The sequence below is a fragment of the Hemiscyllium ocellatum genome, chromosome 18 (assembly GCF_020745735.1).
Source record: "Hemiscyllium ocellatum isolate sHemOce1 chromosome 18, sHemOce1.pat.X.cur, whole genome shotgun sequence".
NCBI classification, from domain to species: domain Eukaryota; kingdom Metazoa; phylum Chordata; class Chondrichthyes; order Orectolobiformes; family Hemiscylliidae; genus Hemiscyllium; species Hemiscyllium ocellatum.
Window position 1 is genome coordinate 32,057,887 of NC_083418.1, and position 16,774 is coordinate 32,074,660.

Here is a 16,774-nt window from a genome sequence, read left to right on the forward strand (position 1 = left end):
CCCTGTCAATATTTGGAAAGTTAAAATCCCCTGTCGATCTCATTCCTATCAAGGATCATCTTTGCTATCCTATCCTCTATGTCTCTGGAACTATTTGGAGGCATATAGAAAACTCCCAACAGGGTGACCTCTCCTTTCCTGTTTCTAACCTCAGCCCATACTACCTCAGCAGATGAGTCTTCAAACATCCTTTCTGCAACCATGACACTATCCTTGACTAACAATGCCAAACCCCCTTTTTTTTGCCATTTTCTCTGTTCTTACTGAAACATCTAAACTCTGGAATCTGCAATAACCATGGAACTGACATTTTGGAATAATAAAATATAACAATTGGCAGTGACAGTTGAATGTAATGACTTGATCTGTCTGGCCCCTAAATGTTACAATATTCAATTGCTACCTCATACAGATACTATCACAACAGGAAGAGGAATTCATCAGTATTCTTGTGAAAGAAAGCATCGGTACATTCTAATGAATTGGAAGGCTCCCACAGGTCTGTCAGTTATACCACAACAGTTGGCTATTCAGTCCATTGTCTATAGGACCTGGAACCTTTTACCTCAGTTAAGTGTTACGCACTGAGCCAAGACCGTACTACTTGAGCAATTAATTCAATTATTCCCAGATTTTTTCCCTCAAGTATGCAATAGTGCCTATTGAATACAGGAACAGTGATATTCTCAAGCTTTCCTAAATCAGTGCCCTTTTGGATGTAAGACCATAAGAAGTAGAAGTGGAAGTAAGGCCATTCGGCCCGTCAAGTCCATTCCGCTATTCAATCATGGCTGATGGGCATTTCAACGTAACTTACCCGCATTTTCCCCGTGTCCCTTAATTCCTTGTGTGATTAAAAATTTATCAATCTCTGCCCTGAAGACATTTAATGTCCTGGCCCCCATGGTAATGAATTCCACAGGCACACCACTCTCTGGCTGAGGAAATGTCTCCTCATTTCCATTTAAATTGACCTCCTCTAATTCTGAGTCTGTGCCCATGAGTCCTAGTAACACTGCCTGACGGAAACAATTTCCCTGTGTCCACCCTGCATTATCTTGTAAGTTTCTATTAGATCTCCCCTCAACCTTCTAAATTCTAATGAATACAATCCCAGGATCCTCAGCCATTCATCGTATGTTAGTCCAACCATTCCAGGGATTGTCCGTGTGAATCTCCGCTGGAGATGTTCCAGTGCCAGTATGTCCTTCCTGAGGTGTGGGGCCCAAAACTGGACACAGTATTCTAAATGGGGCCTAACCAGAGCTTTTTATAGTCTCAGTAGCACATCACTGCTTTTATATTCCAACCCTCTTGAGATAAATATTAACATTATATTGTCTTTCTTAACCACGGACTCAACCTGCAAGTCAACCTTTAGAGAATCCTGTACTAGCACTCCCAGATCCCTTGATAATTTGGTTTTATGAATTTTCTCACCGTTTAGAAAATAGTCCATGTAGGGTGCATATAAGCACTGACATTTTCCCACAGCTTGCCAGTTTCGTATACATTGAAATGTTGTATTTTCTTTCTGAAAGAACTGCATCTCTCAAGTTTTGCAGTTTTTTTTCAAGGAGAGGTCTGATTTTAATCTGGTACCCATCACAAGGCATTTGTTGCATGTGAGCAGTGCAATCAACTGATCAGATTGAAGAATTCTTATTGATATGTAGATTCTAAACAAAAAAGTAAAATCCAGTTTTGAATCAAGTACAGAAAGTGAAAGAGCGAAATAATGGGCCGAATAGCAAAATTTACCAAAAGTGCAGTGCATATTTGTAAAGTTACGTTTTCAAACTCAGAGGTTGTTTGATAGTAATCATGGCTTATCAGATTGTTACTTATAAAATGCACAGCCCCAACTTTCTGGTGTGGTTAGTGGGTAATTCCCAAAACATTACATCCTTAACTGGATTTCAGCATGGAATCTGAGGTTTGTAGTGCACCTGTGGAATGTAACCAACTCCTCTATTTCCCCATTGAACTCCGTGTGCATACTGAAGAAGTTGCTTTCTGATAAGCGAATACTGTTAGTCTAATCATTACTTGATAGAATTTATATTTTTTGGTTCATGATAGTTGTACACAATTGGTCTAGGGTTAATCAGCATAACTGTAGCAGGTGAATTGGTTATATTGCCATTTTGTTTGCATTAGTAACATTGAATTCTTGAGACTATGATGTATTTCATGAAGTGACAGTTGAAGGGTCAGACTGACAGCGCAGAACTGTACCTGTGGGGTAACTAGGTGAAGCTGCTTATGTTAGCAATTAAATGCTGTTTAAGTTTTTGGAGTTTTTGCTAATCCACCCTTAATTCATGATCAAGTGTATTAAAATGTAGATGCTTCAAGGCGTTAGTTGATCATAATAGATCAATCCAAAGCCAACTTGTATTTGAGATCATAAAGGTCTCCTGGAGTTTTTTGTGGCTGCTTTACTGTATCACCTCTTGTTCTCCTTTTAAAAGTGATGGTCAATGGTGGTGACTAGTTTACTTCAGTAATCAAATATTCCATGGTGCTTTATTTTGAAAAGATAAAGCAGTAGATCATTTGAGAGAGATGGCAGAAAATACAGTCTGAGTCTTGGACTTCAAAGTAATTGTATTTTATTATAGAGTCATAGAGATGTACAGCACGGAAACAAACCCTTCAGCCTAACCCGTCCATGCCGGCCAGAAATCCCAACCCAATCTAGTCCCACCTGCCAGCACCCAGCCCATATCCCTTCAAACCCTTCCTATTCAAATACCCAACTAAATGCCTTTTAAATGCTGCAGTTGTACTAGCCGCCACCACTTCCTCAGTTTGAAAATTTTGCCTCTTAGGTCTCTTTTATATCTTACCCCCTCACCCTAAACCTATGCCCTCTAGTTCTGGACTTGCCCACCCCACAGAAAAGACTGTCTATTTATCCTATCCATGCCCTTATGATTTTGTAAACTTCTATACTGTCACCCCTCAGTCTCCAATGCTCTAGGGAAAACAGCCCCAGCCTGTTCAAACTCTCCCTATAGCTCAAATCTTCCAACTCTGGCAACATCTTTGTAAATCTTTTCTGAACCCTTTCAAGTTTCACAACATCCTTCCAATAGACAGGAGACCAGAATTGCATGCAATATTCTAACAGTGGCCTAACCAATGTCCTGTACAGCTGCAACATAACCTCTCAACTCCTGTACTCAGTACTCTGACTAATAAAAGAAAGCATACCAAATGCCTTCTTCACTATCTTATCTACCTGCGAATCCACTTTCAACGAGCTATGAACCTGCACACCAAGGTCACTTTATTCAGCAACACTCCCTCGGACCTTACCATTAAGTGTATAAGTCCTGCTAAGATTTGCTTTACCAAAATGCAGCACCTCATATTTAAATTAAACTCCATCTGTCACTTCTCAGCCCATTGGCCCATCTGATCAAGATCCCATTGTAATCTGAGGTAATCATCTTTGCTCTCTACTAAACATCCAATTGCAAACTTATCAACTATATCTCTTATGCTCACATCCAAGTCATTTATATAAATGATGAAAAGTAGTGGATCCAGCACATTGGTTAGCACTGCTGCCTCACAGCGTGAGAGACCCGGGTTCAATTCCCGCCTTAGGCAACTGTCTGTGTGGAGTTTGCACATTTTACCCCTGTCTGCGTGGGTTTCCTCTGGGTGCTCCGGTTTCCTCCCACAGTCCAAAAGATATGCAGGTTAGGTGATTGGCCATGCTAAATTGCCCGTAGTGTTAGGTGAAGGGGACCTAAATGTAGGGGAATGGGTTGCTCTTCGGAGGGTCGGTGTGGACTTGTTGGGCCGAAGGGCCGGTTTCCACACTGTAAGCAATTCAATCAATCCTTGTGGCACTCCACTTGTCACAGGCCTCCAGTCTGAAAAACAACCCTCCACCACCACCCTCTGTCTTCTACCTTTGAGCCAGCTCTGTATCCAAATGGCTAGTTAGATTAGAATACTTTAGATTAGATTAGAATCCTTGAGATCTAACCTTGCTAACCAGTCTCCCATGGGGAACCTTGTCGAACATCTTACTGAAGTTCAAATAGATCATGTCCGCTGCTCTGCCCTCATCAATCCTCTTTGTTACTTCTTCCAAAAACTCAATCATGTTTGTGAGACATGATTTCCCATGCACAAAGTCATGTTGACTATCCCTAACCAGTCCTTGCCTTTCCAAATACATGTATATCTGTCCCTCAAGATTCTCTCCAACAACTTGCCCACCACCAACATCAGGCTCACCAGTCCATAGTTCCCTGGCATGTCTTTATCACCTTTCTTAAACAATGGCACCACATCAGCCAACCTCCAGTCTTCCGGTACCTCACCTGTGATACAAATATTTCAGTAAGAGGCCCAGCAATCACTTCCCTAGCTTCCCACAGAGTTCTAGGGTACACCTAGAAGTGGGCGGCACGGTGGCACAGTGGTTAGCACTGCTGCCTCACAGCACCTGAGACCCGGGTTCAATTCCCGACTCAGGTGACTGACTGTGTGGAGTTTGCACGTTCTCCCCGTGTCTGCGTGGGTTTCCTCCGGGTGCTCCGGTTTCCTCCCACAGTCCAAAGATGTGCGGGTCAGGTGAATTGGCCATGCTAAATTGCCCGTGGTGTTAGGTAAGGGGTAAATGTAGGGGTATGGGTGGGTTTCGCTTCGGCGGGTCGGTGTGGACTTGTTGGGCCGAAGGGCCTGTTTCCACACTGTAAGTCTAATCTAATCAAACCTGATCAGGTCCTGGGGATTTATCCACTTTTATGCATTTCAAGACATCCAGCACTTCCTCCTCTGTAATATGGACATTTTTCATGATGTCACCATCTATTTCCCTACATTCTATATCTTCCATGTCCTTTTTCACAGTAAATACTGATGCAAAATACTCGTTTAGTATTTTCCCCATCTCCTGCGTCTCCATAAAAAGGCTGCCTTGCCGATTTGAGGGGCCTTGTTCTCTCCCTAGTGTTAGGACGGAGCTACCGTCCCCGTGTTTGTTTGAAGGAGAGAAACACTGGATCTGATTCAAAATATAAGCTGTTTACTGAGAGAGAGACGTACACAAAAATACAGTGAGATGTTTACAGCTCACTGGAGAAAGCGCCTTCTGATCTATTGTTCTCTTTGTCTAGCTTTTAGCCCCTCGCATCCCAGTGCTACATCCTTATTTGGTAGGAAGCGGTATACTCTTATGGGATTGGTCCCAAAACTGATACAACCTAACCTTAATAATGCTTCCTAACACTAGTTACCCTTTTGTCCTTAATATATTTGTAAAAACACTTTGGATTCTCCTTAATTCTATTTGCCAAAGCTATCTCATGCCCCCTTTTTGCCCTCCTGATTTCCCTCTTAAGTATACAGCTACTGCCTTTATACACTCCTAAGAATTCATTTGACCTATCCTGTCTATACCTGACATATGCTTCCTTCTTTTTCTTAACCAAACCATCAATTTCTTTAGTCATCCAGCATTCCCTACACTTACCAGCCTTCCCTTTCATCCTAACAGGAATATGCTTTCTCTAGACTCTCATTATCTCATTTCTGAAGGCTTCCCATTTTCCAGCCGTACCTTTACCTGTGAACCTTTGCCCCCAATCAGCGTTTGAAAGTTCTTGCCTAATACCGTCAAAATTGGCCTTTCTTCAATTTAGAACTTCATCTTTTAGATCTTATCTATTCTTTTCCATCACTATTTCCCCCACTGGTACCCCAGTCACCTGCTTACCTTATTTCCCAAGAGTAGGTCAAGTTTTGCACCTTCTCTCGTAGGTACATCCACATACTGAATCAGAAAATTTTCTTGTATACACTTAACAAATTCCTCTCCATTTAAACGCTTAACACTATGGCAGTCCCAGTTTATGTTTGAAAAGTTAAAATCCTCTACTATAACCACCCTATTATTCTTAAAGACAACTGAGATCTCCTTACAAATTTGTTTCTCAATTTCCCTTTGACTATTAGGGTGTCTACAATACAATCCCAATAAGGTGATCATCATTCCTTTTTTATTTCTCAGTTCAACTCAAATAACTTCCCTGGATGTATTTCCGGGAATATCCTCCCTCAGTACAGCTGTAATTCTATCCCTTATCAAAAATGCCACTCCCCCTCCTCTCATGCCTCCCTTTCTATCCTTCCTGTAGCATTTGTATCCTGGGACATTAAGCTGCCAGTCCTGTCCATCTGTGAGGCATGTTTCTGTAATTGCTATGATATCGCAGTCCCATGTTTCTAACCATGCCCTGAGTTCATCTGCCTTCCCTGTTAGGCCCCTTGCATCGAAATAAATGCAGTTTAATTTATCAATCTTACATTGTTCTCTGCTTTGTCCCTGCCTGCCCTGACTGTTTGACTCGCTTCTGTTCGCAACTGTACCAGTCTCAGATTAATCTCTTTCCTCACTATCTCCCTGGGTCCCAGCCCCCCACCTTACTAGTTTAAATCCTCCTGAGCAGCTCTTCCAAGTCTCCCTGGCATGTATATTAGACTCCTTCTAATTTAGATGCAATCCATCTTTCTTGTACAGGTCACTTTTACCCCAAAAGAGATTCCAATGATCCAAAAGTGTGAATCCTTCTCCCGTACACCAGCTCCTCAGCCATGCATTCATCTGCTGTATCCTCCTATTCCTGCTCTCACTAGGCCTTAGCACCGGGAGTAATCCAGTACTCTTGAGGACCTCCTTTTTAAATTCCTGCCTAACTTTCTGTAAGCTCCCTTCAGAATCTCACCCTTTTCCCTTTCCATGTCATTAGTTCCAATGGTGTATAATGACCTGCTGCTGATCCCTCTCCAACTTGAGAACATTCTGCACTCTCTGTGGGACATCCTTGATCCAGGCACCAGGGAAGCAACACTCCATTCTGATATTTTGCTGCTAGCCACAGAAACTTCTGTCTGTACTTTGGACTAGAGTCCCCCAACACAATTGATCTCTTGGAACCCAACGTACCCCTCATTGTATTAGAGCCAGTCTCAATATTAGAAACTTGGCTGTTTGTGCTATATTCCCCTGAGAATCCATCACCCTCTACATTTTCCAAAACAGCATACTTGTTTGAAATGGGGATAGTTACAGAAGACTCCTGCACTAGCTGCCTACCTCTCTTACCTTTCCTGGAGTTAACCCATCTATGTGACTGTATCTGCGACTTTTCCCCCTTCCTATAACTGCCATCTATCACATATCGTTGCTGTTGTAAATTCCTTATTGCCTCTAACTGTCTCTCCAACCGATCCATTCGATCTGATAGGATTCACAACCAACAGCATTAACTGCAGATATAATCCTCAGTAACCCGTAAACTCTTCCTAAACTCCCACATCTGACAAGAAGAGCATATCACTCTACTAAAGGCTATTTTTGCTCCTTCACACTCTACAGACCCAGAAAATAGCACAGTCTTATTCCTCTACAAAACACTGCTCCATGCTGACATAATACTTATGGCTTATATTTTAAGTTTAATCAAGAGACATATCTCAATAAAACATATAATCAAGAAAGAACCCACTCTACTCATTACTGCAGACTTCCTGTAAGGCCACGCTTAAATATTCACTTCTGTTTCTGTGCTGTGACATCTCCTAAAGAGGTTCCTCCTAGATTAGTTGTGAATTTCACTGTTTGTTAATTTTTCTAGATGCACTCCGATGTCCAGCGATACATGAATTCAAACAGCAAAAGCAGTAACTGCACAGGTTCATTGCTGTGTAGGAGCAGTGTGGGTTTCTTTCTCTTTCTCTGTCTCTCTCTCTCCTGCACTGCCCTCACCATGTACTTCCTTTGTCTGTTTCTCTCCCTTTTAAAAGTGCTGTTGTTTTGACTTTTTTTCTCTCCAAAGTTCCAAAACAATGCAACAGCATATTAAACAGTATATTCTGCTCCTGGAGTTTGAGGAAATCACCTCCAACTCCTAAAATATCTCAAAAAAAGAGCATCTGTTACAGCCAGAAATTTTTCCTGTCCTCCAACTTGGATTACCCAGAATTCTTTAATTCTAAATACTACTGAAAATGGTAATCATAGATGTACCTGGGTCTGACATTGGTTACTTTAGATAAAGCCTAATCTACCTTGTGTCCATGTCTATGTTGTAGTCTGGCTTGATGCAGAGTTCTAGTGAGTTCTCATTGCCCACATTGTGGAATTCTGTGACATCATCACAAGGTTACTCCATAGTCCGAATGTCCCTGCATAACAAAAATGCCACAAGTTTTCAAATGAAGAATGCTGGAAGGATTCTACGTTCAAGTTCCATTCCAGGAGTTTGGCACAAAATCAAAGCTGACACACTAGTGTAGTATCATTGAAGGTACCTTTTTCTTTTCAAATGAGAAATTAAACTAAGCTGTATCAGCTTGCTGAGTTCCATTTAAATGATCCAAAGTCACTATTTTGAAGAAAACCAAGGAGATATCTCTGGATGTAAGTTTGCTCACTGAGCTGGGGGGGGGTTTGTTTTCGAAGGTTTCATCACCATACTAGATAACATCATCAATGAGCCTCCGCTTTTTAGTTAGTGTTCATGGTTTCTTGGGTTGATGATGTCATTTCCTGTGGTGATTTAATTTCCTGTTCTTTTTCTCAGGGGGTGATGAATGGGATCCAAGTCAATGTGTTTATTGATAGTGTTCTGGTTGGAATGACATGATATTAATATCACAGAAGAAAATAGATTTTGTGATCACTATCTCTTTGTGGAAGTTTAACTCCAATTAGATGCCAAATTTACCATATTACAACATGAATGGACAATACTTTGAATGGTACTTCACTTACTGCATAATCCTGAGATGTCCAGTGGTTGTGGAAAATGCTGTTTCAATGCAAGTTGTTTTTTTGTCTCTTGTCTATTCCATTTTTATTCTTATGATACATGGTGTATTTACACGTTAATTGAACACTAAAGGCTCCTGCTGAAAGAAGCAGGTGTCTTGTAGCATTTAAACTCAAATCAATTTGCATTCTCTTTTGGAACTATGTCTGAAAAATGTAACAGAGACTGAGATTAAAGCAGCCATTTCATTACTACACCAACTAGTTTATTGGATGTAACAATGTGTGCCAAATATATCTCAGAAATTTTTTAACTGAATAAAAATTAAAATCCATAAAAGCAATTCCGGTGTAAGGTGACCACACATTTATGAATTAAGATCTGGGAATAGGAGTGTAGGTAATCAGATGTCCAGTTTTGTATAACTTTTTTAAAACCAATTTAGACAATCTCTAGTACTGGCTTGGTTCATGTTTGGAGTTTTGACATTGGTACACTTACTTTGGTAAAGCACCAGCCAGGACCTGAGCTATTTCCTTACCTAGTTTGTAGCAACTTTGGTGTGAAAGGGATGAAAAGTCAGTGTTGGTTTTGTACTTTTTTCTATACCACTCCCCTTGTCATTTAAAAGCAGACATTCCCCAAAGGTGGTGATGTCACCTGTGCTCCAAACCCGGCATAGGAGCATTAAACATGTGGGAATACAGAGAATATCTGACTGGCAATGTTCCTGTGTGATTGAGTGAGATGGAGGGACCAAGAACTGTTTGTGAGACATATCTTTTAAGTTATGGCAGCTCAGGCAGAAAAGTGGCCACAATCAGATGAGCATGACCTTATTGAAGAGCTGAGGAAGCTCAAAGGGCTAAATAACCTATGGTGCTTTAATGTTCTGACCAATCACACAGAAGTAGATGCAGAAAAGACATCCAATCTGCATTAATGCACTCACCCCACCATGCTAACATTTAGCTGGTCCAAACCAAGGCCAAATTATCATCACAAACTATGATCATCAGGCCATCACTGCTACTGGGCATAGATTCTCTCCATGAACAGTAGGCCCTGTGGATGGGTGTGTCTCTGAGTGTGGGTGCAGATTTAGATGAGCTAAAAGTAATTTTCAAATAAAAGAGCAGTTGGGAAATTTTGGGATGAGTTTGTATGCCAGGGGCTGTTATGGAGACATTTGCATGAACTTGGTAGCCCATCAATGTCAAAGCAAAGGAAGTAAAATGTTTCATGCTATTATTTCAATGGAGTAATTACTCTGAATACTGAAATGGTTCATCAGGCCCTGTGTTTATCCAGATGGGGCCAGTTGCGCAACTTGCAGTAGCAGTCACTTTGCCAGACTGTGCGGTGATGTCAGCTCCAGTGTTTGTCCAGACTGCTCCATCCATACTTCACAATAACAACCTTTTACAAGTGATGGATAATCCTCTGTGCTGTCCCTGCCACTTACTCTCATACCTTCTAGCTCCCTGCATTGGTTCTATCTCGGCCAAGGTGCAAGCAGAGGAGGCACTGCTGCTCAATCCCTCATACCAGTTTATTTTGTTCCCTTTTTGGAATTTGTTTCTCCTTCACACTGAATGATTACATTAGTTATCAAACCCATTGCAGAGCATCAGTAAATAACATCTGCTCTGTTGCTTTCTTGCTAAATTTTGGGGTTGTTTATCTTCCTAAAGTTTTTATGGAATTAATCTCCAGGGTCCTACCCAAATAACTTGGCACAAATAAATCCTAGGGGCAACACAAATAGTCAGTTTTCCATTTAAAACTTTCACTTATGACATTAATAAAAGTTTCCATGCTTCGGAATGCTGTCAGCTTCCACTTTGCGCCATCTAGTGGTGGTGTTGAACTATTTGTAGCATTTTTTCACTCTCCCACCTTTTCTTGGAGATGCTCATTCTCATCAGTCACCCTTTGGCACTTTAGTCAACTAGTCATTTTTCATGCTTATGTCTAGGCAGTGATTATCTGCAAACCCCAAATCCTCTCAGGATTATTATAGTCACCTCTTGTTCCTCTAAACTAAAAATAGATACGGGCCCAGCCTGTCCAATCTTTTCTTATAAGACACCATTCCACCCCAAGAATCAGCCGAGTAAACATTGTCTTAACAACTTCAAACACATTTATATCATTTCTTAAGTAAGGAGACCATAATGTACATAATGGCCTCACTCATGCCCTTACAACTATAACAAAACATCCTTACTTTTATATTCTGCTCCCCTTACAATGAAAGACAATGTTTGCTGTACCTGCACACTAGCTTTAAGTGATCCCGGATACTCATTTCCCTCTATATTTCGGAATTATGCAATCTCTCTCCATTTGCTACTTTCCTATGCCTCCTGTCAGATTAGGCATGTTCACATTTTCCTCGTGAACCAAGAAGCCGCAAGTTAAACTCTTGTGAAACCCAAAGGAATCTGGTGTCGATTTTTTGTTTTGGCTGCTGCCTAAAGTTTACTTCTACTAAATCTAATTCACAGATTGTGGCCTATGGTCTGGCAGAGTTATCAGTTATAAGAACAGAAGAAATAGGAGTAGGAGCAGGCCATTCAGCTCCTCAAGCTGGCCTTGATATTGTATAAGTTTAGGGCTCATCAACCCTGGCTTCAACTCCTCTTTCATGTCCTCTCCCTGCCATCTACACCACATGCTAATTTCTGTGTTTTACGCACAAGAACATCCAAATCCCTTACCCAACTCTTTCTTCTAACCTTTGTCATTGCCCATATTTAGGTTGGTTTGAGATCTGAATTGCTGTCCCTCAAATTGAATTTGAATTCTACCCTGTTTTGATCATTACCACCTGGAGAATCCTTACCAACAAGATCTCTATCTATCTGATTACATGTTACTCCATCTAAAATAGTGTGGAAAAAATACTGCTCTAAGAAACTATTCCTGTTGCACGTTACAAATTTGCCACCCATATTACTTTCGCCCATGTATTTTGTGTCATTAGTATGCAGATAAATTGTAGTGCCCTTCTTTCACACCTTCATTATCCCCCAATTTATACTTTGTCAGTGAGGCAACTCTTTGAAGACATATATATTTATACCACCCTGACCACTTTTCCTTGCTATTCCTTACTTTCACCCAATTACATCATGATCTATTGCACCTAGTTTAGAACTCACCTTGACCTTTTGCCTTATGATTTATTCTGGCTTTAATTTCTCCAATACTGTTGTGTTTATATTTTCTGCCCCTAACTGTAATGCTTTGATTATTGTTTGTGGGATCACCATGAAGGACCCTCCTTCTCAACCTCTTCACCAGTGGTTACCTTCAGGTTAAATCACCACCAATCTTCTCTATCTAATGAGAGAGCAGCCCTATAGTCTGGGAGGATTATGACCACTTGACTTTTGCCTTTATTGTTTGCCTTTTCACTACGATGCACCTTTTTTCTCATTTATTTATGATCCTTTAATCTTCCCTTCCATTGAATCTTCCCCCTTTAGTTTAAAGCTCTATCCATAATCCTAGTTTTACAATTTGCCATGATACCTGGCCCAGCATGGTTCAAATGGAGCCCCTCCCAATGGAACTGGTCTCTCTTTCCCCAACATTGGTGCTAGTGTCCCATGAATCAGAATCCATTCCTCCAAACTTTGAGTTACACATTAACCTCTTCAATCTTATTTACACAAAACCAATCTGCTTGTGGCTCAAATAGTAATCCTGGGATTATTACATTTGTGGTTCTGTTTTCAATTTAAAGCTAAGGCATTCATAAACCCTCAGCAGAACCTCTTTCCTAGTTGTACCTATTTCATTGGTTAAAAAGTGAGGTCTGCAGATGCTGGAGATCAGAGTTGAAAATGTGTTGCTGGTTAAAGCGCGGCAGGTCAGGTAGCATCCAAGGAACAGGAAATTCGACGTTTTGGCCCGAAACGTCGAATTTCCTGTTCCTTGGATGCTGCCTGACCTGCTGCGCATTAACCAGCAACACATTTTCAGCTCCTATTTCATTGGTAGCTACATGGACCAGGACAATTGGATCTTTCCCTTCCCACCCCCAGGTTCTTCTCCAGCCCAAAGGAGATGTTTGTAACCTTGGCACCAGGTAGACAACACAGCTTTTGGGATTCTCTATGTTTGCTGCAAAGAATAGTATCTATTCCATTCACTATGCTTTCCCTGTTAATCTGACAATGCAGTATTGAAGAAGACGTATGACAACAGTAAAGGGCCTTTTCCACTTGGTTGAAAGAAACACTTTGTTCCCAGATAGTGTGCATGCAAAATAACATTTTATTTCATCAGGATGAAAGTTTGTTTATAGGAGTGACTCTTGGTATTCAGTGTGAGAACAATGTCTGGAGCAGCATAAAGATCATAACAGGAAGTATTCTACAAACACTAAGTCATACTAGTTGTTCAGAATATTAGCTGTGATTCCCATGGTGCCTGTTTTTAATTTCATTTTGAAGGTAATACATTAGATAACAATTGAGCATAGTGAAACAATGAATAATATATTAAAGTTTGTTTTATGTGTACTGAGAGAAATTCAGATTTAAGTCCGTTTCTTCTTACTTTGTGTCTATAGTTTTGTTGGATTGGGGAGCAGGATCATTCTTACTACTGGAAGTCTGGTTGATTGCAGTCACATCTCTCAATAGGTCAGTAGCTTTTCCTGCCTATTTCTTCTTCTGTGTTTGTCCATTATCATCCCCAGGAATGTGGTTTATGTTTTGGTGTTCTGTGTGTGGTGTGTGTGTCTATATTTATAGAAAGAGGTGCTTTATTGATATTGCAAGATCATTGTTTCTTCCATTTGCGATAGTCATCGGGACTAGCATATATTCCACAGTTCTAAGTTAGTTTCTGACAGTCAGTGTTCAACTTCATAATGAAGTTTCTGGTGGGGTCCATGATACCTGGAATATTGATCTTTTAGTGATATTGTACATCTTTATATGTAGAAATGGTAAACATCCAGAAATGAGTTACAGGCTGAAGAAAGAATTAACTAGCATTTATGTGGCACCTTTCATTTTCTTAGGATGTTCCAATGTACTTTGATTCAAATTATTTACTTTTGAAACACCAACGGATCTTTTACATAAGTTGGAGCAAGACTATCAAGCTGCTTTCATTGCACTTGTAACTCACAAAGAAAAAGTTTGGTGAAGAGGCAAGGGGAAAGAAAAAAGTATATAAAGTGTTGTATCATTCATTCAACCTCTCACCTAAAGGACAGCACCTCTGATAATGCAGCATTCCCTTACCAGTGCATTGAATGTTGGGAATTAATGGGTTTTAACAGTTTAATATGGCATAATGGATATCTCAGGTTGGGTTACAGATTGGCTAGTTATAAACCACTTGCCGGAAGCATAGATTTATGTAAGTGAACTGGTGTTTTATTATCAGATGAAGACAGTTTTTTCCTGGTCTATTCTTTAAATACTGGATGATTCATGATTCATCTACTTGTTAAGCCATCCCTTCCATTAGTTTGTGACAATTTTTAAGATGTGCAGGAGTTAGTGCTTGCCTTGTTCACATTGGTTTCAGTATGAAGGGATGGAGGCTCTGATTAGCACCACGCATGGATTTATCTTTGAGGCAAAGAATGCAGCTTGGCAATTGGTAATCCAAATCTCTGATCCAATCTGGGTGAACTGAGTACCCCTCCTTCTTTTGGGTTGCTTTGCGAGAATACATCCTTGGCTGTATCTCAGTCCATGGAGCAGCCATCTCTCTTTATCCCGTGGTCTGGGGATATTGCTGAATAAAAATGATCATTGTAGCTAAAGTGCATCTGAACTAGCAAAAAATAATATAAATGTTAATTTACTGTTCTTTACTGTTCAATCTTCTTGTTACCTCCTGGGTTGGCACAATGGCTCAGTGGTTAGCATTGCTGCCTCACAGCACCGAGGTCCCAGGTTTGATTCCAACCTTGGGTGACTGTCTGTGTGGAGTTTGCACATTTTCCTCGTGGCTGTGTGGGTTTCCTCTGGGTGCTCCGGTTTCCTCCCACCGTTCAAAGATGTGCAGCTCAGGTGAATTGGTCATGTTAAATTGCCCATAGTGTTAGGTACATTAGTCAGAGGGAAATGGGTCTGGTTGGGTTACTCGTTGGAGGGTTGGTGTGGACAGGTTGGGCCAAAGGGCCTATTTCCACACTGTATGTAATCTAATTGCTGATTATTTTTAAGTTAGGATTCATCGTATGATTTCAGTTTTCCAGTACTATTCTCTGATAGCCAGTGCTCCTATGTGAATCTAGACAGTATCAATCAATTGGTGTCAACCTGCTTTATTTTCCACTCCTCAAATCCTTGATCATCAGGAGAAAGTGAGAACTGCAGATTGTGGAGATCAGAGTCAAAGACTCTGTGGTGCTGGAAAAGCACAGCTGGTCAGGCAGCATCTGAGGAGCAGGAGAATCAATATTTCGGGCATAAGCTCTTTGTCAGGATCATTCCTGATGAAGGGCTTCTGCTTGAAACATTGATTCTCCTGCTCCTCGGATGCTGCCTGACCAGCTGCGCTTTTCCAGTACCACACTCTTTGACATCCTTGATCATCAAGGTCCGTTTGAAATGGTGCTTTATCACACTTGCCTTTCTATCAATTCCTCCAGATATTTGTACACTTTGGCTGCTATATCCTCTCATTTCTCTAGTATTTTTCCTTCTGCTAATACCATTTGCCATTTTCTCATCACAATGGACGTTTCAGCACTCTACACCAGCATCCCCCCAATGATGGCACCAGCGTCATTTCTCAACACCAACAACTGCCAATCTCCGAGCATCATCCTACAGCTCATCCGCTTTAGCCTCAACCACAACATCTTCACCTTCGACAACCAGTTCTTCATCCAGACACACAGAACAGCCATGGGGACCAAACTTGCACCCCAATATGGCAGCATTTTCATGCACAGGTTCAAACAAGACTTCTTTTCTATGCAGGATCTCCAGCCAACATGATACACCAGGTACATTGACGACATTTTCTTCCTCTGGGCCCATGGCGAGGAGTCACTGATAAAACTACACAGTGATATCAATGTTTTTCCTCCGACCATCAAAGTCACCCTGGACTACCTCCTACTATCTGTCTCATCCTTAGACATATGCATCTCCATCAAAGATGGACAACTCAGCACCACACTCTACCACAAACCCACAGACAACCTCACAATGCTACACTTCTCCAGCTTCCACCCAAAACATATTAAAATAGCCATCCCCAAGGACAAGACCTACACATACACTGGATCTGTTCAGATGAGGAGGAACGTGATGGGCACCTGAAAGTACTCAAGAATGCCCTCATAAGAACAGGGTATGATGCTCAATTCATCGACCGTCAGTTCTGACATGCCACAGCGAAAAACCGTAATGACCTTCACAGGACACAGACACGAGTTACAACCGACAGGATACCCTTCGTTGTCCAGTACTTCTCAGAAGCCGAAAAGCTACATCATATTCTTTGCAGCCTGCAACACGTTATCAATGAGGATGAGCACCTTGCCAAGACCTTCCCCATGCCTCCACTTCTCATCTTTAAACAACCATCAATCCTCAAACACATCATCGATCGTAGCAAACTGCCCTGGTTTCAGGACAACACCATACAACCTTGTACCATAAACACTGCAAGACATGTCAGAATGTTGACACGAATACTACCATTACACATGGGGACACCACCCTCCGTGTATGGGGTAGGTACTCATGCGACTCAGCCAATGTTGTCTATCTCATACGCTGCAGGCAAGGATGCCCTGAGTATGGTACATTGGTGAGACCAAGCAGAGACTATGGCAACGGTTGAATGGACACTGCACAACAATCAACAGACAGGAGTACTCCCTTTCAGTTGGGGAACACTTCAGTGGTCTGGGACATTCGACCTCGGATCTTTGGGTGACTGTCCTTCAGGACAGGCAACAATGCAAAGTGGCTGAGCCG